The 11,677-nt window shown below is 36.6% G+C and overlaps 1 long non-coding RNA gene across 1 annotated transcript; it reads right to left on the bottom strand.

Moving 5' to 3' along the window:
• Positions 1-5,593: 5,593 nt before the first annotated feature.
• On the bottom strand, positions 5,594-9,595 carry LOC110276180 (uncharacterized). The gene is made up of 2 exons (XR_002368709.2): positions 8,660-9,595; positions 5,594-5,807 (listed from the first exon to the last, which is right to left on the bottom strand). It is a non-coding gene; the product is annotated as an uncharacterized LOC110276180 (long non-coding RNA).
• Positions 9,596-11,677: the final 2,082 nt, after the last annotated feature.

Below are 11,677 nucleotides of genomic sequence, written 5' to 3'. Positions count from 1 at the left end.
TGCCACCCGGTTGGAACAAAGATGGTCAACATGAAGACGGGTGCAAAAGCAAGGTTTGGGACCCTGGAATTTATTCCAACAGTCAACACTTTTGGGGCCTTGTCACTTATTTTAGATTGCTTGACGGCTGTGTGCGCCTAGTTTGGGATCCCGGAGACCATTGGAATTACAAACATTGGTGGGGATTCAATTATCAGTACAAGCACAAGCCACCATGACAAGGAGCTCGCCAAATGTCCAACTTAAGGACTTTAACTAAAAGTGCTAGGTGGGAGACAACCTACCATGGTATGATCGTTCTTTTCCAGTCTTAGTTTTATTTTACTTTGTTTTATTTTATCCTATCTTTATTAGTGCTCATTCATCATGTCAGCATCTACATTATGCATTCTGCATATTAAAAAAAAAAGAAAAACCAAGAGCACACGACGCGCCAGCGTCGCTGGCGCGTCGGCATCATACGTGCATGCGACAAAAAGGAAGAATGAACAGAAAGTCACGCGCGAGCGTGGCTGGAGGTGTGCCTTAGGCACCAATGCATTCACGCGTGCAGGTCTCCCGTGCGTGCGCGTCTCCCACGCGCACGCGTGACCCTACAAAATCGACGTAAAAGATGTATGGATAAAGAGTTAGGATGGAGTGGTGCTGGAATGGTGCTGGAAGCACAAAGCCATATCACGCGTACGCGTCCCTGACGCATTCGCATCATTTTCTAAATCAGACCATCCACGCGTGCGTGTCCCTCATGCGCACGTGTCAGTTGAATTTTCGGCAATAAGTGCGCATGAGACAGAGAGTTGCGCGGGCGCGACGCTCCTCTCGCGCCAATGGCACAAATCAAGTCACGCGTACGCATGCCCCAGGCGTACGCGTCATCAGAAAATTTTGCAACTCACGCAAATGCGTGCTCTAAGCATCCGCGACGCCTGCGCCGCACAGCTTATCCAAATCAAGGCCAGAAATCTTATCTTTTCTTCACCAATCCTAATTTTTCCTTCCACCTCTCTTCCTTACTTCTTCTTCCTTTCTTTCAGTTCTCATTATATTTTACTTAATTTATTTACATACTTTCGTTTATTACATTTTAATTTTGTGCATATTCTTATTTTCTTTTCTAAATTAATTATTTTTCCATTGGTGTTAAAATTCTCTTATTCAACTGTTGCATCTTTTCTTGAATTATTCTGGTACTTCATGACTTGTTTTATTTTGATTAGGTATTATTATTCATAAGTCAATGCTATTCTTTTATGATACTTGCACTCCATTTGTATTGATATACACTTATACTGTCTTTCATTATCCACACTCCTCCTCATTGTTGCAAATTTTGCACCACTGGTATGCCATGTGCTTCTATTGTTCTCTCAATTATGTGTTATAGCTACCATGTACTTGAGATCCTTATTTTGATTTGGCATTACCCACTCATAATTTTATTTGTTTTCTATCATTATTTTTGGGTTCCTGCTCTTCTTTTTTCTCTTCCTTCAGGCTGGCCACCGAAGAAGGAAAAAGGGAGAAACTTCTATATGGGGCAACAGACAAGTCCATCTGCAAAATCTCTGGAGAAAGGAGCCAGTTGAAACTGCCCGACCACCTGCACATCTTAGAATGCACCGAGGACGGTGCAATCTTTAAGTGTGGAGAGGTCGATACCGATCTCCATGAGTTAATTATTCTCTTCTTAACACCAAATATCTTATTTTATTTATTAGTTCATTGTTGCATTTACATGTTTGATTGCATATTTTCTTGATTTTGTGCATACTTTACCACTGCTTGGTAAAAGCAATGAGTTTCTTTTTTCAAGACCCTTTTTATAGTATTTCACTAATTTAAATTGAAAATTTTTTGTGTTAAATTTGTTTGAAGTTGTATTTGGAACATGGTTTTTGAGCCAAAGAACACACAACCCGTGAGATTTTGAGCCTAATTATACGGTTACACTATTTAACCGTGATTTTTATTCTTGTGTGTTTTTTTCTCTATGATTGCAATCTTTGCTTTATTCCATTCTATATGTCCATTATTTAGTGTATTTACATGCTTGCATATGATTGAGGCCATTACTTGTTTTTGCTCACTTATCCCAAATAAGCTTACCCTTTTATGTCACCCTTGTTAGCCACTTCGAGCTTTTTAAATTCCCTTCTGTTCTATAACCACATCATTAGCCTTAAGTAGAAAAACAATTAAATACCCCAATTAAATCTTTGGTTAGCTTAAGATAGAGGTTGTATCAACTAAGTGTGGGAAAACTGTGGGAACATGGGTTAATAAGGGAATGTGTTATGTTTTTACTTTGATAAAATATTGGGAATTTGGGTACCTACTCATGTGAGACCAGAAAAATTATAAATCCATGTGCATTGATAAGTTATGTTTATTTTTCTATTCAAAAAATAAATAAATAAATAAAAATAAAAAAATAAAAAAAGAGAAAAAATAAAAAAATAAAAAAATATTCAATAAATAAGTAAATAAATAAGGGGACAAAATTACCCCAATGCTAAGTTAAGTTAAGAAAAAGATCAATGCATATGTGATAAAAATTAAAAGAAAGGTTGATGCATGAGTATGAGATGAAAAAATGGGAGTTTTGGGTAGCTATGCATGATTTTAGAGTTATATAGAGTATGTGTATATTAGGTGAGAGCTTAGATTAGTCAAAGATTCAATTCATAGCTCACTTAGCCATATATATATCCTCACCTTTACCTTAGCACCATTACAACCTTGAAAAGACCTCACGATGTTTGCATTGCTACATTAAATACTTGTGATTGGTTAGATGAAGAATAAAGTTTAGAAAGTATGACTAGAGAATAGTAGAGTGATTAACCCTAGACATTTGAGAGAGTCAGAGTGATATACACTACCAGTGAGGGTTCAATGCTTAATTCTATGTTCCCTGCTTTCATGAGCTATCTTCCTACATTTTTATCTGTTCTTACTATATAAATTGAATTAGTGAAATTTTATTTATATTTGTCTTAAAGAACGTATTTGCTTTTAAACAAGTAGACAGAATCATCATAGCATATAGTTACATTCATAGGTTGCATCTCATGATAATGAACTTATTTTCTTAAAATATCATCATAGCATATATTTGTCTTAAAGAACTTATTTTCCCCATTCATTCTTTATAGCTTCCTGAGCTTATCATGAGGACATCCTAATGTTTAAGTGTGGGGAGGTTGATAAACCACTATTTTATGGTTTATATTGTGCTAACTTGAGTGGTTTTTATCAGCTTTTCACCCACCTAATCATATGATTTGCATGGTTTCACAATTCTTTTATGGATTTATTCTATGATTGAAAACTTGCTTCCTAAAGCTTTAAAATTGTGTATTTTAATCTCCCTTTATACCATTCGATGCCGTGATCCGTGTGTTAAGTGTTTCAGGCTTTATAGGGCAGGAATAGCTTAGAGGATGGAAAGAAAGCTTGCAAAAAGGGAAGAAGCACAAGAAATAAAGGAGACAACCAGCGAACAGCGACGCGCACGTATGGGTGATGCGTCGCACGATTTAGACAAAATCACAGCGATGCGTGTGCGTGGTTGACGCGCACGCGTGGATTGAAGTTCATGCAAATGACGTGAGCGCGTGCCTGATGTGCACGCGTGGAGAGGAAAATCGTCAAACGACGCGTACGCATGACAGACGCGTACGCGTGACATGCGCGATCTGCAGAAAATTCAGAAAAATGATGTGGGCAATTTCGGGCCGCGTTTTGACCCAGTTTTCAGCCCAGAAATACAGAATAAAGCTAGGGAACATGCAGTGACTCAATACAGCAAGAATACAACATTCATTATTCATAATTTTAGGATTAGATGTAGTTTTTAGAGAGAGAGGCTCTCTCTTCTCTCTTAGGTTTTAGGATTGGGATCTCTTTTAGTCATTAGGATTGTTTCTTCATACCAGGTTCAATGTTCCTTTAATTTATGTTTCTCTTCTACTTTTATTTACTCTAATGCTTTTACTTGTTATTGACTTATGTTGCCAAATTGGCTTATGAACTTTTCCATGTTAGATTTGATTTCTTTTATTAATGCAATTTGAGGTATTTCAGATATATGATTTTTATTTATCTTTCTATATTGTTAGCTTTGGTTGAGTAATTAGAGACTCTTGAGTTATCAAACTCTTTTGTTGATTGATAATTGGAAGTTGCTAATTGACTTGAATTCCACTAACTCTAGTCTTTCTTTGGGAATTGACTAGGACTTGAGGATTCATATTGATTTATCCACTTGACTTACCTTCATAGTTAGAGGTTGACTAAGTGGGAGCAACAGGCAATTCTCATCACAATTGATAAGGATAACTAGGATAAGACTTCTAATTTTCATACATTGCCAAGAGTTTTCTTAGCTATTGATTTATTAATTCCTGCAATTTATTTCTCTTGTTCAAACCTTTCCAAAATCTTAGAATATTGTTTTCCATAACCAATAATAAAACACACCTCCCTGCAATTCCTTGAGAAGACGACCCGAAGTTTGAATACTTCGGTTTTAAAATTTTACTTGGTTTGTTACTTGTGACAACCAAAACTTTTGCATGAAAGGATTCTCCGTTGGTTTAGAAACTATACTTACAACGCGAACTTATTTGTGAATTCTTTACCGATAGAAAATCCGCTCGTCAGTCACCGACGCGTACGCGTCGCCTTCAGCGCTCTTAAGAAGAGAGAAGTGTTCGCGTCAAGAGCACTCTTCCACGCATATGCGTCACCCACGCATACGCATGGTCTTTCAAGAATGTCTGACGTTGGGATTTTTGCTAGTAAAGAATTTATAAAAATAGTCGCGTTATAGATATAGTTTCTAAACTAACAGAAATCCCTTCGTACAAATTGATGACAAGTCATCATATACCTATTTTTCTAAGCTTTTTCATACAAGAAATTGATGATTTGTGCTTAAATATTGAATGCTTTTATGCTTAAATGATATATTTTCTTGATCTTTTAATTTTATAAATCTTGTAGGAAATAAGAAGAAAAAGAAGCAAAGAAGCACAAAATAAGCTAAAAAGGAAGCACAAAAAAAAGAGGAAAAAAGAGCTTTGGAGCACACTTTGAAGTTGGAGAACACTTTGGAGGCTTAGGCCACGCTTTTAAAAGCTTGGCCCATGACCAAATTAAAGGAGAATAGGCAATCAGCACACACTGCCCTGCTCTTGCAAAGGGCAGGGCAGAATTGTGATGCAAAGTGAGGTTGGAAGCAAGAATTTTCGCTAAGGTAAAATTTGGGCGCTCACAGCATGACCATGCCTCCTTCAAAGGGTTATAACTTGAGCTACAGACGTTCAATTGATGTGCTTCCAGTTGCGTTGGAAAGCTGACATTCAGAGCTTTCCAACGATATATAGCAATCCATATTTAGCATACAATTGTTGTAACGACCCAACTTCCAGAACGTCATGATCGTACCGAAAGTGAGGTGTTACCAACCTGCTTTCCTTTACTAACTATTTACTATTGAGCCTTTAGTTCGACATCGCGATTTTGTTTTAGTAAAAATACCAGAAAATTTTGTTTTTATTTATCAAATCATATAACAAGCATCACCAAGTAATAATAATCACATAATCATTAATAATAATATCTGTCATACAAAAGATTTCAAATAAAACTCGCATACAAATCTTATCCCTCTGTATAAAATAAAAATGTTAAGCAATAAGAGCGAGGGAACTTCTATGAAAATAACTCGAGTCATAAACTTAACTCATAAATAAGATCTATGATCGCCTGCAGCTTCAAACGGAGTCTTCGAACCTGTGTCACTGAAAGGGTGGAAGATTTTGGGGTGAGAACAAACCACACGTTCTCAGTAGGGAATGGGAATGCCGTAAAAGTAATGATTAACATGCAAATAATTAACTTTGCTTAATAATCCATCTTTGTCAAACCCTTTGAAATACTTGTCAATCTTACTTTAGTTAAATAATTACTTTCTTTGAATTTCTAAACCCAAAACCGATCTCAATTTCAAAACTTGTCATATTAAATACCTTTCAGCCACATAATTGATTCAAAGTCATAACAACAGATATTAATCATCTCTATCCATTCACAAACTACTAGCACAGGTAAGAAACTCAATTCAACACAAACAAATCACAATAAGACAAGCAACACAATCACAAACAAGTAATACAAGCAATACAACCAAATGCAAATACACAACTAATATGATGCATGTCTGTCCTAAGCAGGCCATGAGCTCACGTGTCGGTTTACACCCTGCAACCCGACATTACCTAGGAACAAGTCCCAGATATGGCTTCCCTTTGTGTCCTTAGTGCATATGTGTCGGTGGTAAGAATACCACTCCTTCGTGACTACCGGCAATCGGCGCAAAGCCCGACCCCATAATATACGCACAAGGGGAAACAGTGATCTTCAGTTCGTGGGCGTCCCCGAGATCAATTCACAAACAAAACAGAGATCTTCAGTTCGTGGGTTATACCCGAGATCAATTCACAAACAAAACAAAGATCTTCAGTTCGTGGGTTTTCCCCGAGATCAATACATAACAAACACGATCTTCAGTTCGTGGGCTATACCCGAGATCAATACACAGCAAACAATGATCTTCAGTTCGTGGGTTATACCCGAGATCAACATACAACAATTCATGGGTTATTCCCGTAATCAATGATTATCAGTCCGTGGGTTTTTCCCGCATATAAAACAAATAACAATTTATAGGTTTCCCCGAGATCAATGATCATTCAGTTCGTGGGTACTTCCCGAATTTAACCAATTATCAACTCATGGGTTTTCCCCGTAGTTAAACAACTAACAATTCGTGGGGTTTTCCCGCCTTTTATCACTTTTCATCTTCCTTTCCAAAACGCAACAATCCACATATCAATTCGTCATTCTCTCTTTTCCTTTGATTTCTTAACATTTTTCTTTAAACCTTTCTTATCTTTCTCAGGCATTTATCCATAAAAATCTTAACCATCAAGCCAGTCATAATCTCTACTTTAGCAATCTTGACTCAAGCCAACTTTAAAACTATCTTTCAGTTTAGCTCTCTATCAAAGACTCAAGAAAATCATTTATTTTAAATTCATTAAACATTTTTCAAAACATAAGCTTTCATTAGAAGTAATTAAATAAAACTCTTTCTCAAGTTTACTAATTTTTCCAAAGATTCAAAAATCATCTCTCTTTACTATTCCAATTCAAATATTATAAATTCATCAAACTTCTAAACAGCAATCCTTTATTTTAAACCCAGAACATAATTCTTTTCATATTAATTCAATCTTAAAACACGGTTTCTTTCTTAAATAATTTATTTTGAAAGTATAAACCTTTTCTTGGTAAATCGACTTCAAAATAGAATAATTCTTTTCTTAACTAAATAAAAGTCAAGTAATATAATTTTCCAAATTCAAAGGTTCTAAAATAACTTTTCAAATAAAACCTCATATTTTTTTATAAAATTTCGGCAGCACCTCCCCTAAAACTCGGACTTAGCCACCCTAACGGGTTCCCTCTTTCTCAACAATTCAACAATCCTTTCTCAACAATTATCAAATACAAGATTCTCAAGCAACCAGAAAATCCACAATTCATAATATTTAACAAATCAATCATACTCCGCAATTTCTGCTAATCCATCAATCCAATCTCACCATTTCATATTTACTTTTCACTTATCATAAAATCCTTTCAAAATTAACCACAATCAATTCTCCATCCATTTATCAACAACTTCCATAACAGATTCTCAATAATCATCTCATCATAGTTCAGTTTAAGAACTAACATACTTTCATCAATTAAAATCAGAATTTCACCCAGTCATTATTTTTTTCTAAAAGTAAACCAGTCTAACTTTAAAAACTCATAACTAATCTCCCAAACCAATCTTCAATCAGTCACCAACCAAATCCACTACCATTACAATATATCAAATAACCAGCACATCATTCAATTCAATATAAATCCATCAAAGAACAGAATTTCAGTCAATTTGCAACCATCAGGCAAACCAGCTTATAACAACCAGCTCAACATAATCAAATAACAAGATTCTCAGTAATGCCAAACAATCAGAAAATCGGAAATAGTTAGAGCCTCAAATCAAAATCAGTATCACCAGTTAATCATTCACCGCAACAAAACCAATCACAATTCAAACTCAATTCATCAATCATCAACATGTTAGTTTTTCTTTATAATTAATTCAACTTATTTTAATTTAGTAAATAGCACCAGTTTAATCACCGTTCACAACCACATTTAATTCAAATCATAACTCAGAAAAATCACCACTTACAGCCACATTTCAACCAATTCCAACCCATCACAAGTTCATTTTACAGCCATTCCAATATATTAAAATTCCAATCCAATATAAAATAATTCAAAATACAATTCACAACCAGATTTCAACCAATTCAGCAATATTACATAAGATCAGAATTTCCAACAAATCCATCAAAATTAGAAAACCAATATCAGTCACAGCATTAACCAAAATTAATCCAAATTTTACAACTTCAAACCAAGCCTATTCCTATCAATTAATCATATTTATGAATTATTTGCAATTATTCACTAAACCTCTTTGGCATTCATAAGTTAAAAGCTGTTAATTTCAAATAAAATCCCCTACCTCGATGTCGAAACTCACGATCACTAAACCCAGCAGCTCCGTTGGCAGTTCTAACATCCATTCTACTCTCTTAGCAGCTACCATGATGATTCTGGGCAGCTCCAGTGATGGTGAAAGGTCTCAGCGTCAGCCAAACGGTGATGGTAATGGCTCAGAGTGGATCTAGAGCAAGGACAGAGCAACACAACCAATAGTTCCAACAGTGGCGGTGGCTTCTTCTCAGACTCCATAAACTAGAAGCAGAGGTAGGACTGGCGAGCCTTCTTCCTCTAGCAGCGGCTTGGTGAGACGCAGCAGCAGCAGGGTGCGCCAATAGCGGCGCTGCAACTCAGTAACAACGACGTGGTGGCAGCTCGTGAGGATGGCGACGGCAACTAGATCTCCAGCGACGATACTGAAATGGCAGTGGCGTTCCCGGCGGCAGCAGTGGCGGTTCTCAGCGGCAGGAGTTTGGTCATGGCGGTGCAGCTCCCAGCAACGACGGCGGCGACAGCAGGGCACTGACGGCGGTGACTGAAACGGCGAGGGACGGCGGATCTGATGGCAGACCTGACGGCAAGGCGAGCTCCCTCTCTTCTTCGCGAATGGCGACTGTCAGTAGGGAGGGTGGATGGCGGCGACGCAGGCAACGGGACGCGGCGGAGAACCCCCTTCCCGCGGTGACTCCCTCGCGAGTCTTCTCTCTCTGCCCAATCTCTCTCACTCTTCGTGCTCGCTGGCAGGGGCAAGATGGCGGCGACAGAACCCAGCAGCGGCAGCTCTCCGGCGTGGATCTTGGCTCGCGCTCGCCTCTGTGTGTGTGTTTAATTGTGTGTGTTTGTTACGTAAGGGAAGGTGAGGCTGCAGTTGTTAGGGTTGAGGGATGAAGCTGAGTGAGTGAAAGGGGGAAACGGCGCTGGGGTGAGGGGTAACTGGGTTAGGTTTCTGTATTTGGGAAATTAGTGTTTGTAAATTAATTTGGGAATTAGGGTTAGAAATTAGGATTTTATAAAAGAATATGGATAGATATGAATAGATATTTTGATAAAATTGGAGGATAGGATAATTTTAGAATCAAATATACTCTATTAAAAATATTTAGAAACATTATATATCAACATATTGCTAAGTTTAATCAATTATTTCTAATTTACATTATAAAATGAACAAGTTAATTATATTTTGTAAAGTAAAATTTAAATTCAAATATCAATTTTCTAGATTAAATCATACAAATCTCTATTATTTTTCTATCTCTGAAACTTTAATTTCAATTTATAAAGTAATTAATCATAATAAAAATTGTACACAAACATTAATTGACTTAAACTTAAAGTATTTATAAATATCAATCTAATCATTTCTAATAAAATAATTTCTAGGAGTTCGAATTAATAACATAATTCATTCAAAATAGAACTTATTTAAATTAAATTATACAATGCTTTCTTATTTTTCAATTATCAAACTTATAATTTCAATTATACCAAATATCTAATAAAGTTTATATAAACATTCTAATTAATTTAAACTCCAATTATGATGAAACTCCATTTAATTACCTTTAGTAAAATAATTTTCTTAAAATAAATCACAAATAACTAATTATTTGATTTTCAAAAACTAGGGTCGTTACAATTGTGGCAGGAATGAAAGGCATCTTTAAGGGCCAAAAATAAGCGAAAATAAACCAATGTGCTTCCACCAAGGTTCGAAGCTGGAGCCTCACTCCAAAGCAAAGTAGCGCTCATTATTCTGCTCTGCCCTCTTAGCGAGCAGGGCAATGTCGTGCTCTTCTTGAAGAAAATCCAAGAAAAATCAACTCCAAGTGCTACCCATGGGTTTCGAACCAAGCACCTAAGGGGAAGTGGGGAGCGCTACACACAAGGGAGCTTGCGCGCATCACTTTGACACGGCCCAGGGAAGCATGGCACGCACCATGCCACCACTGCCCTGCTCTCCACAAGGGCAGGGCAGCATCCTGATGCTTCCAAGCCTTGGCACGCAAATTGGATACCCGCACGCACCATTTCCTGCTCTGCCCTCCACAAGGGCAGGGCAGCCTCTTGGGAGCAAACACTCATGGGCCAAAATTCAACCAAAATTCCATTTAAATTCAATTCCTCTCCAAATTGAATCAAGACCAACCAAACCCATTTCTCCTCAAATCCAAAGCAAGCAAAGCCAACATCATCACTCAAAGGCACATGGATCAATTAAATTAGGATTTTCATTTTTGTAATTTGTTTTAATTTCATTTTTATTTTTCATTTAGTAAAGCCTATATAAAGGCATCAATTGGAGCTTGATTGGGAAGAAGGCTGGCTCCATTAGGGAGTAGTAGTAGTAGATAGCTCTCTCTTTTAATTTTCCTTTCAGTTTAAATTTTGGATCAAGAATTGAAGGAATTCTGTTTCAATCCTCCATCTGAAATTCATTTGTGTTCTTCTGCATAATTGAGGAAATTAAGAAATTGGATCTGAAGTTTCTTTTACTGCTTTCATCTTTCTTCTCTTCTGCAAGTTGTCTTCTACTTTGATCAAGGAAGGAATTGAGATCTAGACTTGTTTTCTAGTCTCATTGATTCCCTGAGATCTTTTTTATTTTGAAATTGAGTTGAGTTCTTGGCTGCTCTTCTATTTTTACTGTTCCATTGGCTTTCAATTAACTTTCAAGCAATTTAACTCTTCTGCACTTGTTCTTCATTTTACATTTCTGTTCATGATCCCAATTTACTTTCCTGCAAGTTAAGCTTTCTGCAAGAATTCTGAATTTTCATCTATTGCTCTATTTAATTTCCAACACCCCAGCCCCTTTACTTTTCATGCAATTTATATTTCTTGCAATTTAAATTTTAGCTAATTTACTTTCTTGTTCTTTAAGTTTCCTGCCATTTACATTCTGCAACTTTAAATTTCCTGTCATTTACAATTCTGTTGGCTACATTTCATCCAATATCCCTTCAATGTTAGCTTGACTAAACTAATCACCCACTAAAGTTGCTTGATCCATCAATCCCTGTGGGATCGACCTCACTCT

The sequence above is a fragment of the Arachis duranensis genome, unplaced genomic scaffold (genome assembly GCF_000817695.3).
Source record: "Arachis duranensis cultivar V14167 unplaced genomic scaffold, aradu.V14167.gnm2.J7QH unplaced_Scaffold_108580, whole genome shotgun sequence".
Taxonomy (NCBI): Eukaryota; Viridiplantae; Streptophyta; class Magnoliopsida; order Fabales; family Fabaceae; genus Arachis; species Arachis duranensis.
Note: the sequence above shows the minus strand (reverse complement) of the source record. Positions and strands in the feature narration are given on the sequence as shown.